Here is an 8,605-nt window from a genome sequence, read left to right as displayed (position 1 = left end):
GTACTTTACGGTAAAGGTGTCTAATACACCAGAGGATGCACATCAGTGTTTAGATAATAAGGGGGAAATGCAAAGGTGTTCCAGAGGGACAATTCGTAATGATAAAGGGGTCCATCTCCGAGAAGCCATAGTAATACTTCATGTTTACGTGCATAGCAACACAGGGGCAAAATACATGAGGCAAGAGCTGACAGAACACAAGGAGAGACAGATGAATGCGCTACTATAGCTGTAGATTTCAACGCCCCTTATGAGGAATTATAGATTTCAGCAGGCAGATAATCACCAAGGACAGAGTTGAACTCAACAGAGCCACGAAACAACAGGATTTAACTGTACTCTATTAAATACTTCATGCAACAAGAGGATGCACATCCTTCTCAAGTTCACACGGAACAGTCACCAAGACAAAACATGAAACACACTCGTCATAGGCTCAGCTCTAAAATGTGCCCCCTGGGGAAAACAAATCAGAAACTTTTAAAATTTATGGTGGAAATCCTTAGCTCAGGTTGAGACTCTGGGTGCGAGCAAGGTGATTATACTGTAAAGTGCCTAAGCGGCAGCTGAAAATATTTCTCATCACATATGTGCATCACATTTGTTTTTCTCATCGCATATGTGCATTCTATTTCAATAAAGCTGTTCACATAAATAAATGCATACGAGTGTTGCAATTTAATCTCTTAGGCATATGAAGTTGCAGGTTAATTAACATATTCGTCAACTCACGTAGTTTTCGCGTGTGTGGCGAGAACCCTTGATCCACTGTCTTTGGAAATTTTAAGTATACACTACAGTATATGTGTATCAAATCATCATGTGGTGATCGTAAATATGCACAATTTTATTAATCAATTATACCTCCATAAAGCTGTGGGGGAGGAGCGTCCAGGTGTACCCCACCTTTACATTGTGATTTGTTGTTTTTCTTGTATCAGTGAAAATAGGAATCGATTGCCTTAGTGATGCTATGGCCATTTACATTCAAAAGTTCTCTAGAGTGCTAACATAAAAATAGAAATGTCTTTCAAAGTGAGAGGCAAGGAGCGCTTATTGAGAACAATCTGGAATCCTTAATTCAGGCAGAAACCCAAACAATAATCTGATTAGAAGATAAAGGAGATGTGTTCTTCTGAGAAAGGAAAAGGGAACGATTAGCTCAGCAGAAGGAAGGCGTTTCTATTGGCGTAGATAACGTAATCCAGTGAAGCTAATTCCAAATAATGTTTTTAATTTTCACTGTGGTAGTCCTCAGACCCATAGTCGTAATAACTGCTTTCTTGTCATCTTTGCAAAGAGCTCTTTAGGACACAGCGTTGCCCTAGGCTCAGTCCAAAGGCTATTTTGCCATTTTTAACATTCCAAAGTTTGAGTCATGCAAGGTGGTTCCTCTGGCATGGCAGCTAACATAAAAATAGAAATGTCTTTCAAAGTGAGAGGCAAGAAGTGTTTACTGAGAACAATCTGGAGTCCTTAATTCAGGCAGAAACCCAAACAATAATTTATTATTTATTTGACAAAAGACGCAGGCAAAAACTGATGTAAAACAAATATTCTTCCACTGTAAAGCATACACTTGAGAACTTAATGGACACGTGTCACAGTTTGTGGATGGTCTGAGAGAATTCCATGATCCCACCTAAGGCACGGGGTGGGGGATTCCAACTTCCCACCAGAGACACGTGATCTGGGATTCTTCCTCTTAAGGACCAAGCGAATGGGAGTGGGGGCAGGGATGAGTGGAAGGCTTAGTACTGTCACGGATGACAGAGCACCATGCAGCCAGACTCTTTATCAGGGATGGCGAGGTCACAAATAAGTGTCTGAGTCTGTAAACTAGAGTCGGAGTTCCACGAGTAGCCTTCCAGCAGCCTTCCGCCAATCCCTGACCCTCACGGGATGTAAGACCCGCTTCTTCCAGTGTGGCTTGGCTTGAGCCACCCTCTTGCCTGTACTTCCTCCATCTGGAAACTAAATCAGGAATTTCCTGTGCATACCTGTTGAAGAGAAATTTTTCACTCAAATGGTTAACTTTGTAAACAGCTCTTTGTTCTGCCTCTGTAGATATGCTTGCCACATGGGCCGAAGGGTAGGGTGACCTGGAGAGTAGCTAAAGATTCATCCTTTCCTTTTGCTTGTTCCGTCTAGATAACAGACGTATGGCCTAAATTCCTGTTTGAAAATCTCAAAGCCCTGTAACTGCCTGTAGCCTATGGCAACTCACCCGCCCCCACCCCCAACCCCCCACCCCCACTCTGAAACCCAGAGCAATTCCCGGGCCCCTTAGCCCATAGCAACTCCAGGCTTTGTAAGTGCCTGAGGACGAATTAACCAATCAGCCCATGGCAACTGTAAAACTGTAACTGCCCAGCTAAGCCCTATAAAAGTAAGTTTGTCCTGAGCACAGGGCCCAGATCTTCAGAGCACTAGCTTTCTGGGACCACCAGTGTAAGAAACCTGAGTTTTCCAACTCTCCCAGTGCTGCTTGGTTTCTCGCTGGTCTGAATTTTCTGCAACAGTACTTCCTCCATCTGGAAACTGAATCAGGAATTTCCTGTGCAAACCTGTGACCTCGCCTTCCAAAGAAACAGCGAGAAGACTAAAGAGTCTGCCCCAGGCCCCTAGCAATTCCGTTCAAATGCAAACATTCTAGGCGGGGAGTAATTCCTGCCCAATGACAGAAGCTGATTTAGCTGAGCCACGCCTCCCCACTACAGCTACTAGGCAAGTAGGGGCCAGGCCAATTGCCACAGCGCCTGGACGTCCCTTCTCGCTTTAGAGGCGCCTGGGATCTCTAGCTGTTAACGGTCTTTGGAGGCTGTGCCACAGCTTGTGTCGCGCTGTGATCTGCACTGGTCGCGAGAGTGGGAAGGACTCAGGGAGACCCAGGAAACTTGGAAATGGTGAGCGTGCGGGGCGGGTGCGGAGACGGCCACAAGGGGCTGGTTGGAACCGGCTGGAACCGCCTGTGATGCAACCGGCCTCCCCCTGGTCAACTTCGAGTTTGTGGGCTCCAGTCCTCCCGGGCGCCGATGGGACCCCATTCTCCTTCTGCTCGCAGGGTGGGTGGTGGGCCGCAGCGTAGACCAGCATCCTGTTGCGTCACTGCGCGCCGGCGACTTGGGTCTGGAACCTGTCTGGGTGGCTCTGCGTCCCCAGCCCCGCATCTCCCCAGTTTGTGCGGTGACCACCGGGAGGGTCGTCAGGGTAGATTCGTGACTCGGCCTCTGTGGTGCGCACGTGGGAGGAGCTATGGAGTGTGTGGTCCTCAGTCCCTCCTTCGTCCCCCAAATGTTTGGGAAGCAGGGTCTGAAATCGACCACCCCGACCTCCCGGCCTAGCTCTTCCTGGGATTGACAATAAGTCCTGACATCTCCGGATTGCTGCTTTCCTTCCCAAAGCCACGTTCCCCGCTCCAACTCACGCAATTGTTATTCACTCTTTTTCCTCCGGATGCTTTTCAAACAGACCCAGTATTGTAGTTGTCTTTTTTCCCCTGAGCCATGCACTATTTTTCTTTTCTTTTCTCTTTTTTTTAAAATTTACATTGAGTTGCATGAAACCCCCGTTCCTCTCCCCAAGGCCCTCCCTGAGCACAGACGTCCTGTGGGAAGTCCTTTGGGCGGAGGCTCCTTTGGAAACTTTCCTGGGCGTTCTGTCCGGTCAGCACTACCCCTCCTTGGGTTTGTCACCTTTAAAAGATACGTGATACGTTCGCTTTATTTAGGAATCGTTCAAACACTGGCAGTGTGTGTTTAAAAATATCTGTGGTGGTCCAAAGCTACTCCAATGTGGGTAGAGGCCTGACAGCAGGGTCTAAGCTAAAGGCCCCTTTGACCTGCAAAGGGAGGCAAGCTCTCGAAAGCCCAGTTCTTCCCGGCGAGCCTCTCCCTGCGGCTGTCCTGTGGCTGTCCTGCGGGCTCACACTCACCAGAGGGCGCCCTTTATAAGGAGAAAGTACAGAGCCCTGCTGGAGGTTGGGGGGCGGTGATGCCGATTCCCTTCCCGAGGAGGGGGTTGTGGTTTCTCAGGCCTAGACGTTTTGAGACATTTTTTCCCAATTATAGTTGACATTCAATATTATTTTATGTCAGTTACAGGTGTACAGCATAGCGGTTAGACATTTATACAACTTTCGAAGTGATTCCCCCATTAGTCTAGTACCCAGTGGGCACTCTACGTAGTTATCACTATATTATACACTATTCGCTATGCTGTATTTTACATCCTCGCCACTATTTCGTAACTGCCATTTTGGACTTCTAAATCCCCTCACCTTTTTCACCCAGATCCCTCAACGCCCCCTCCCATCTGGTAACCATCAGATCGTTCTCTGTATCTATGCATCTGTTTCTGTTTTTTGTTTTTGTTTTTGTTTTTTAATTTTGTTCTTTAGATTTCACATATAAGTGAGATCTTATGATATTAGCTTTTCTCTGACTTGTTTCAGATGGCATAACACCATCTACGGGTCCATCTATGTTGTTGCAAATGATGAGATTTCATTTTTTATTAATTCCATTGTATACATGAACCACATCTTGATCCATTTGTCTACTGATGGACACTTAGGTTGCTTGCATTATCTTAGCTGTCGTAAATAGTGCTGCAGTGAACATAGGGGTGCATGTATCTTTTTTCTTTCTTTTTTCTTTTCCTTTTTTTACTTTTGTTAGCATTTATTTGATGCTGAATTTTTTGTTTCTTCGTTTTTTGTTTCTGTTTTTGTATCCTCGGTTTTGGGGGGGATATCTTTTTTTTCTGTGCAGCCTCCTCTTCTGGGTTAGGAACAGTCTGCTCTTTGTCAATAAGGGTCACGTCAATGTGGCAGGGAGAGCTCTGTAAGTTCTGCACTGCATCTCGGCAGCTTGGTTCACCTGGATGTGCTCAATGACCAGAGAATCTACATCTAAATCCTTAAGCTCAGTGTTACTCTCTGATTTTTTTAAGCACGTGCAACAAAATTAAACACATTTGGGGTGACGCATCCTGTGTCCGGCCCCATTGTTTAGCCTGGACACACCTACCTAATCCAACACTGTTAGGACGGAATGGCACACACTTCTTCTATAAAGTGACATCCTTCGGATATTTGGTGGCTTTTCAAATATTAAGTGGAATTACTGGGCCGTAAGATAGTGCTATTTTTAATTTTTTGAGGAACCTCTGTAGTGTTTTACATAGTGGCTGCACTAATTTACAGTCCCAACAACAGTGAACGACGGTCCCTTTTCTCCGCATCCTCACCAACGCTTGTTTATTGATTTATTGATGATGGCCATTCTGACAGGTGTGAGGCGATATCTCATTGTGGATAACTTGCATTTCTCTGTTGATTAGTGATGGTGAGCATCTTTTCATCTGTCTATTGGCCATCTGCATGTCGTTTTTGGAGAAATGTCTTCAGATCCTCTTCCCATTTATTAATGAAATATTTTGGGGGTTTTGTTTTTTGTTTGTTTGTTTGTTTGTTTGTTTTGATGGCATTGAGTTGTATGAGTTCTTTCTAAGTTTTGGATGTTAACCCTCTATCAGATGTATCATTGGCCACTATCTTCTTCCATTCGGTAGGTTGTCTTTGTTTCGTTGATGGTTTCCTTCACTGTGCAAAAACGCTTTAGTTTGATATAGTCCCATTGGTTTATTTATTCTTTTGTTTCCCTTGCCCAAGGGGAGAGATGTATCGGAAAAAATATTACTAAGACCAGTGTCAGAGTTTACTGCCTATGCTTTCTTCTAGGATTTTATGATTTCAGGTCTACATTTAAGTCTTCGGTCCATTTTGAGTCTGTTCTTGTATATGGAATAAGAAGGTGGTCCGGTTTCATTTTTTTGCATGTTATCTGTCCAGTTTTGTACTTCTTATACCATTTATTGAATAGACTGTCTTTACGCTATTGTGTCTTCTTGCCTCCCTTGTCGTAGATTAAATGACTGTATAGGTGCGGCTTATTCCCGGGCTCCCTATTCTGTTCCATTGATCTATGTGTCTGTTTTTATGCCAGTACCGTGCTGTTTTGAGTGCTACGTCCTTTTAGCATAGTTTCATATCAGGTGGCGTGATACCTCCAACTTCGTTCTTTTTTCTCAAGGTTACTGTGGCTATTCAGCGTCTTTTATGGTTTCATATACATATTTGGATTATTCGTTCTAATTCTGTGAAAAATACCATTGCTATTTTTAAAAATATTTTTATTTTTCAATTATAGTTGGGATACAATATTAGAGTAGTTTCAAGTGTACACCATCGTGTTAGACATTTATGTAACTTACGAAGTGATCACCTCAATAAATCTAGTACCCGTCTGACACCGTACATAGTTATTACAGTACATTAATTGTATTCCTTATCTTATGCTTAACGTTCCCATGACTTTTTTTGTAATTACCAATTTATACTTCTTAATAATCCCTTCCCCTTTTTCACCCCTCAACTCCTCTCCCATCTAGCAATCCTCAAATTAGCCTTTGCGTCTATGGGTTTGTTTCTGTTCTTAGGCTCACGTTGGATCTGAAAATATCTCTTGTGCTCTTTTGTTTCCGCTGACTTTAAAGGACTGAATCCGGCAGACATTATGAAAAGGAAAGGTTGCACTGAGTGTATGTTTGGACTTTGTCGGAGAAAAGATGACTGGTTAATAACCTCGAAGTGGCTGTTGAGTGGTGGTTGTGCACGTGCTTCAAAACACTGGATGAAAGCGTTTCTACCTGCAGCAGCACAGAGACGATGGTGAACCTCACTGTTCCTGTGTTAAAGCTTAAGTGTTCACTTTTCCCAAGCATTAAAGCAATCGTTGTAACAGGTGAAGACTTGCACTACCATTGGGTTTTTATTAAGTTTCTTCATTCTGAATTGTGTACGCTATGATTGCTGCATCAGTTTGATATCAGTGTTGAAACATTACCAGTTATACTTGCTGTTAATAGTCTATCTGTAGATTAGGATTAAAATGGATTTAATCCATTTTTAAAGCTGTGTGAATTTTTCTCAACAGGAACAACTATTTGCAATATGGATTTTTGTACTGATTAAAACAATGATAACTTTTATTACTAGCCGTTGAGCGTACACGGTCATGTGGCAATGTAAAAATATATTAATGAGTATTTGGTAAATTCCGACAGGCTTTTGCTATAGCATAATTTTGTGTTGTACGATGAAGTTACAATTACATCTGTAATTTTGGATATCATTTATTGGTTAACAATAAAGTGACAGAAGCTCAAAAACATAAAATAAAGCTATACTGTTTTTAAGGCAAATGAATTTCTATTTGATGGCCGTGGGAAAAAGCAATTGAATTTCTGTTTCCACGGGCAAGAGAGAAACACCTGAAAGCCTATGGAAATCTTTGAAATTTGTAGTCTATTTCTGAGCTTAATTAAAAACCCCAGTGCATCATAATACACTACTTAATTCTGAAAATATCCCCAGTTTGAACTATTGGAGAGGGAATAACTATCGTAAAGTGCTTTGTCCTTTCATTTAGAAAGAGATTTGTTAATTTTTATGGTCTGCAGTTTTATATCTGTCAGTGTTTCAAGGAATACGTCTTGGAAGTAGACAAGTTAAAATAAGGCAATTTTTAAAAGCAAAAGTTGATTAAAATTATGATTCATCATAGGAAAATATGGTATATATAAACTTTTGTTTTTATTTTTCATAAATAATGCGTGGGAAGGTTATTTTGTTCGGCTCCTTTGCTCTGACTCCATCCACAGTCCAGGAACCAGTTTTGATCACTTCCTGATCATCCTGTTAGTTTCTTTATATAAAAACTAGCCAGTGCAATGAACATTTTCTTACTCGTGTTTGTTCTTGGAGTGAGTAGTGCAGGTCCACCTACTTGATGTTTGACCCCTGACAAGGTAACCCATGCCCCTCCTTCCCCCTAGTGCTTCTTATCTGTCAGGCTGATGAGGACCTGGAGGCCCTCCGGCACTGAGCTGCTGCTTGCCGGGGAGCCCTCTTGTGGGCTGTGCTGCCCCCTGCTGTGCTGTCCCCGAGCTGTGCCGTGGACCCACCGAGCCTGGAGTCTGTATACCGAGGACCCTAGATAGACAGTGTGGTAATTCGCTGTCTTTAGGGAGCAGGGTATGGGAGTGGGGCCCTCCTTACAGGGCTCCTTGGTGGATGTCTTGGGTAGAAGCTCTCTGTGTGTTTAGAGTGAAGGTGTGACTAGGCTGATTTCTTCCCCACAGTAGGATGGGTCTAAGGAGGAAGAAGGATGATTAGTGAGTGAGGTGAGCCCATCAGACGGTCACTCCTTAAAGAGCAGGTATTTCAGACAGAGAGAGAGAGGAGACAGGTTAGGCAGCCCATAGCTGGAGGGCTGGGTCCTCTCTCCTGATAGCAGAGGACTCCCCATGTTTCTTATGTGCCTCTGCTGCTGCTGCCCCTGCCTCTGCCTCAGTGCAGATCCCAGCCCTGCGGCTATTGGGGACAACACACAACCTCACGGTGGCACAGCAAAGGGACTAGTTCAGACAGGATTTAATCCTTGAGTCCTTAAATCCTACACAGTGACCAGTTCTGTGGGGGAGGCCTCCAACCATTAGGCACTGAGTTGAGGTCCTCTTCGGGGGGGCGGGGGAGGGAAAA

At 43.8% G+C, this 8,605-nt stretch overlaps 1 long non-coding RNA gene across 1 annotated transcript; it reads left to right on the top strand.

Moving 5' to 3' along the window:
• The first annotated feature begins 2,246 nt into the window (after positions 1-2,246).
• LOC120589493 (uncharacterized) lies at positions 2,247-7,266 on the top strand. The gene is made up of 2 exons (XR_005649503.1): positions 2,247-2,906; positions 6,559-7,266. It is a non-coding gene; the product is annotated as an uncharacterized LOC120589493 (long non-coding RNA).
• Positions 7,267-8,605: the final 1,339 nt, after the last annotated feature.

Source organism: Pteropus medius, unplaced genomic scaffold (assembly GCF_902729225.1).
Source record: "Pteropus medius unplaced genomic scaffold, Ma_sr-lr_union100, whole genome shotgun sequence".
Classification (NCBI taxonomy): Eukaryota; Metazoa; Chordata; class Mammalia; order Chiroptera; family Pteropodidae; genus Pteropus; species Pteropus medius.
Note: the sequence above shows the minus strand (reverse complement) of the source record. Positions and strands in the feature narration are given on the sequence as shown.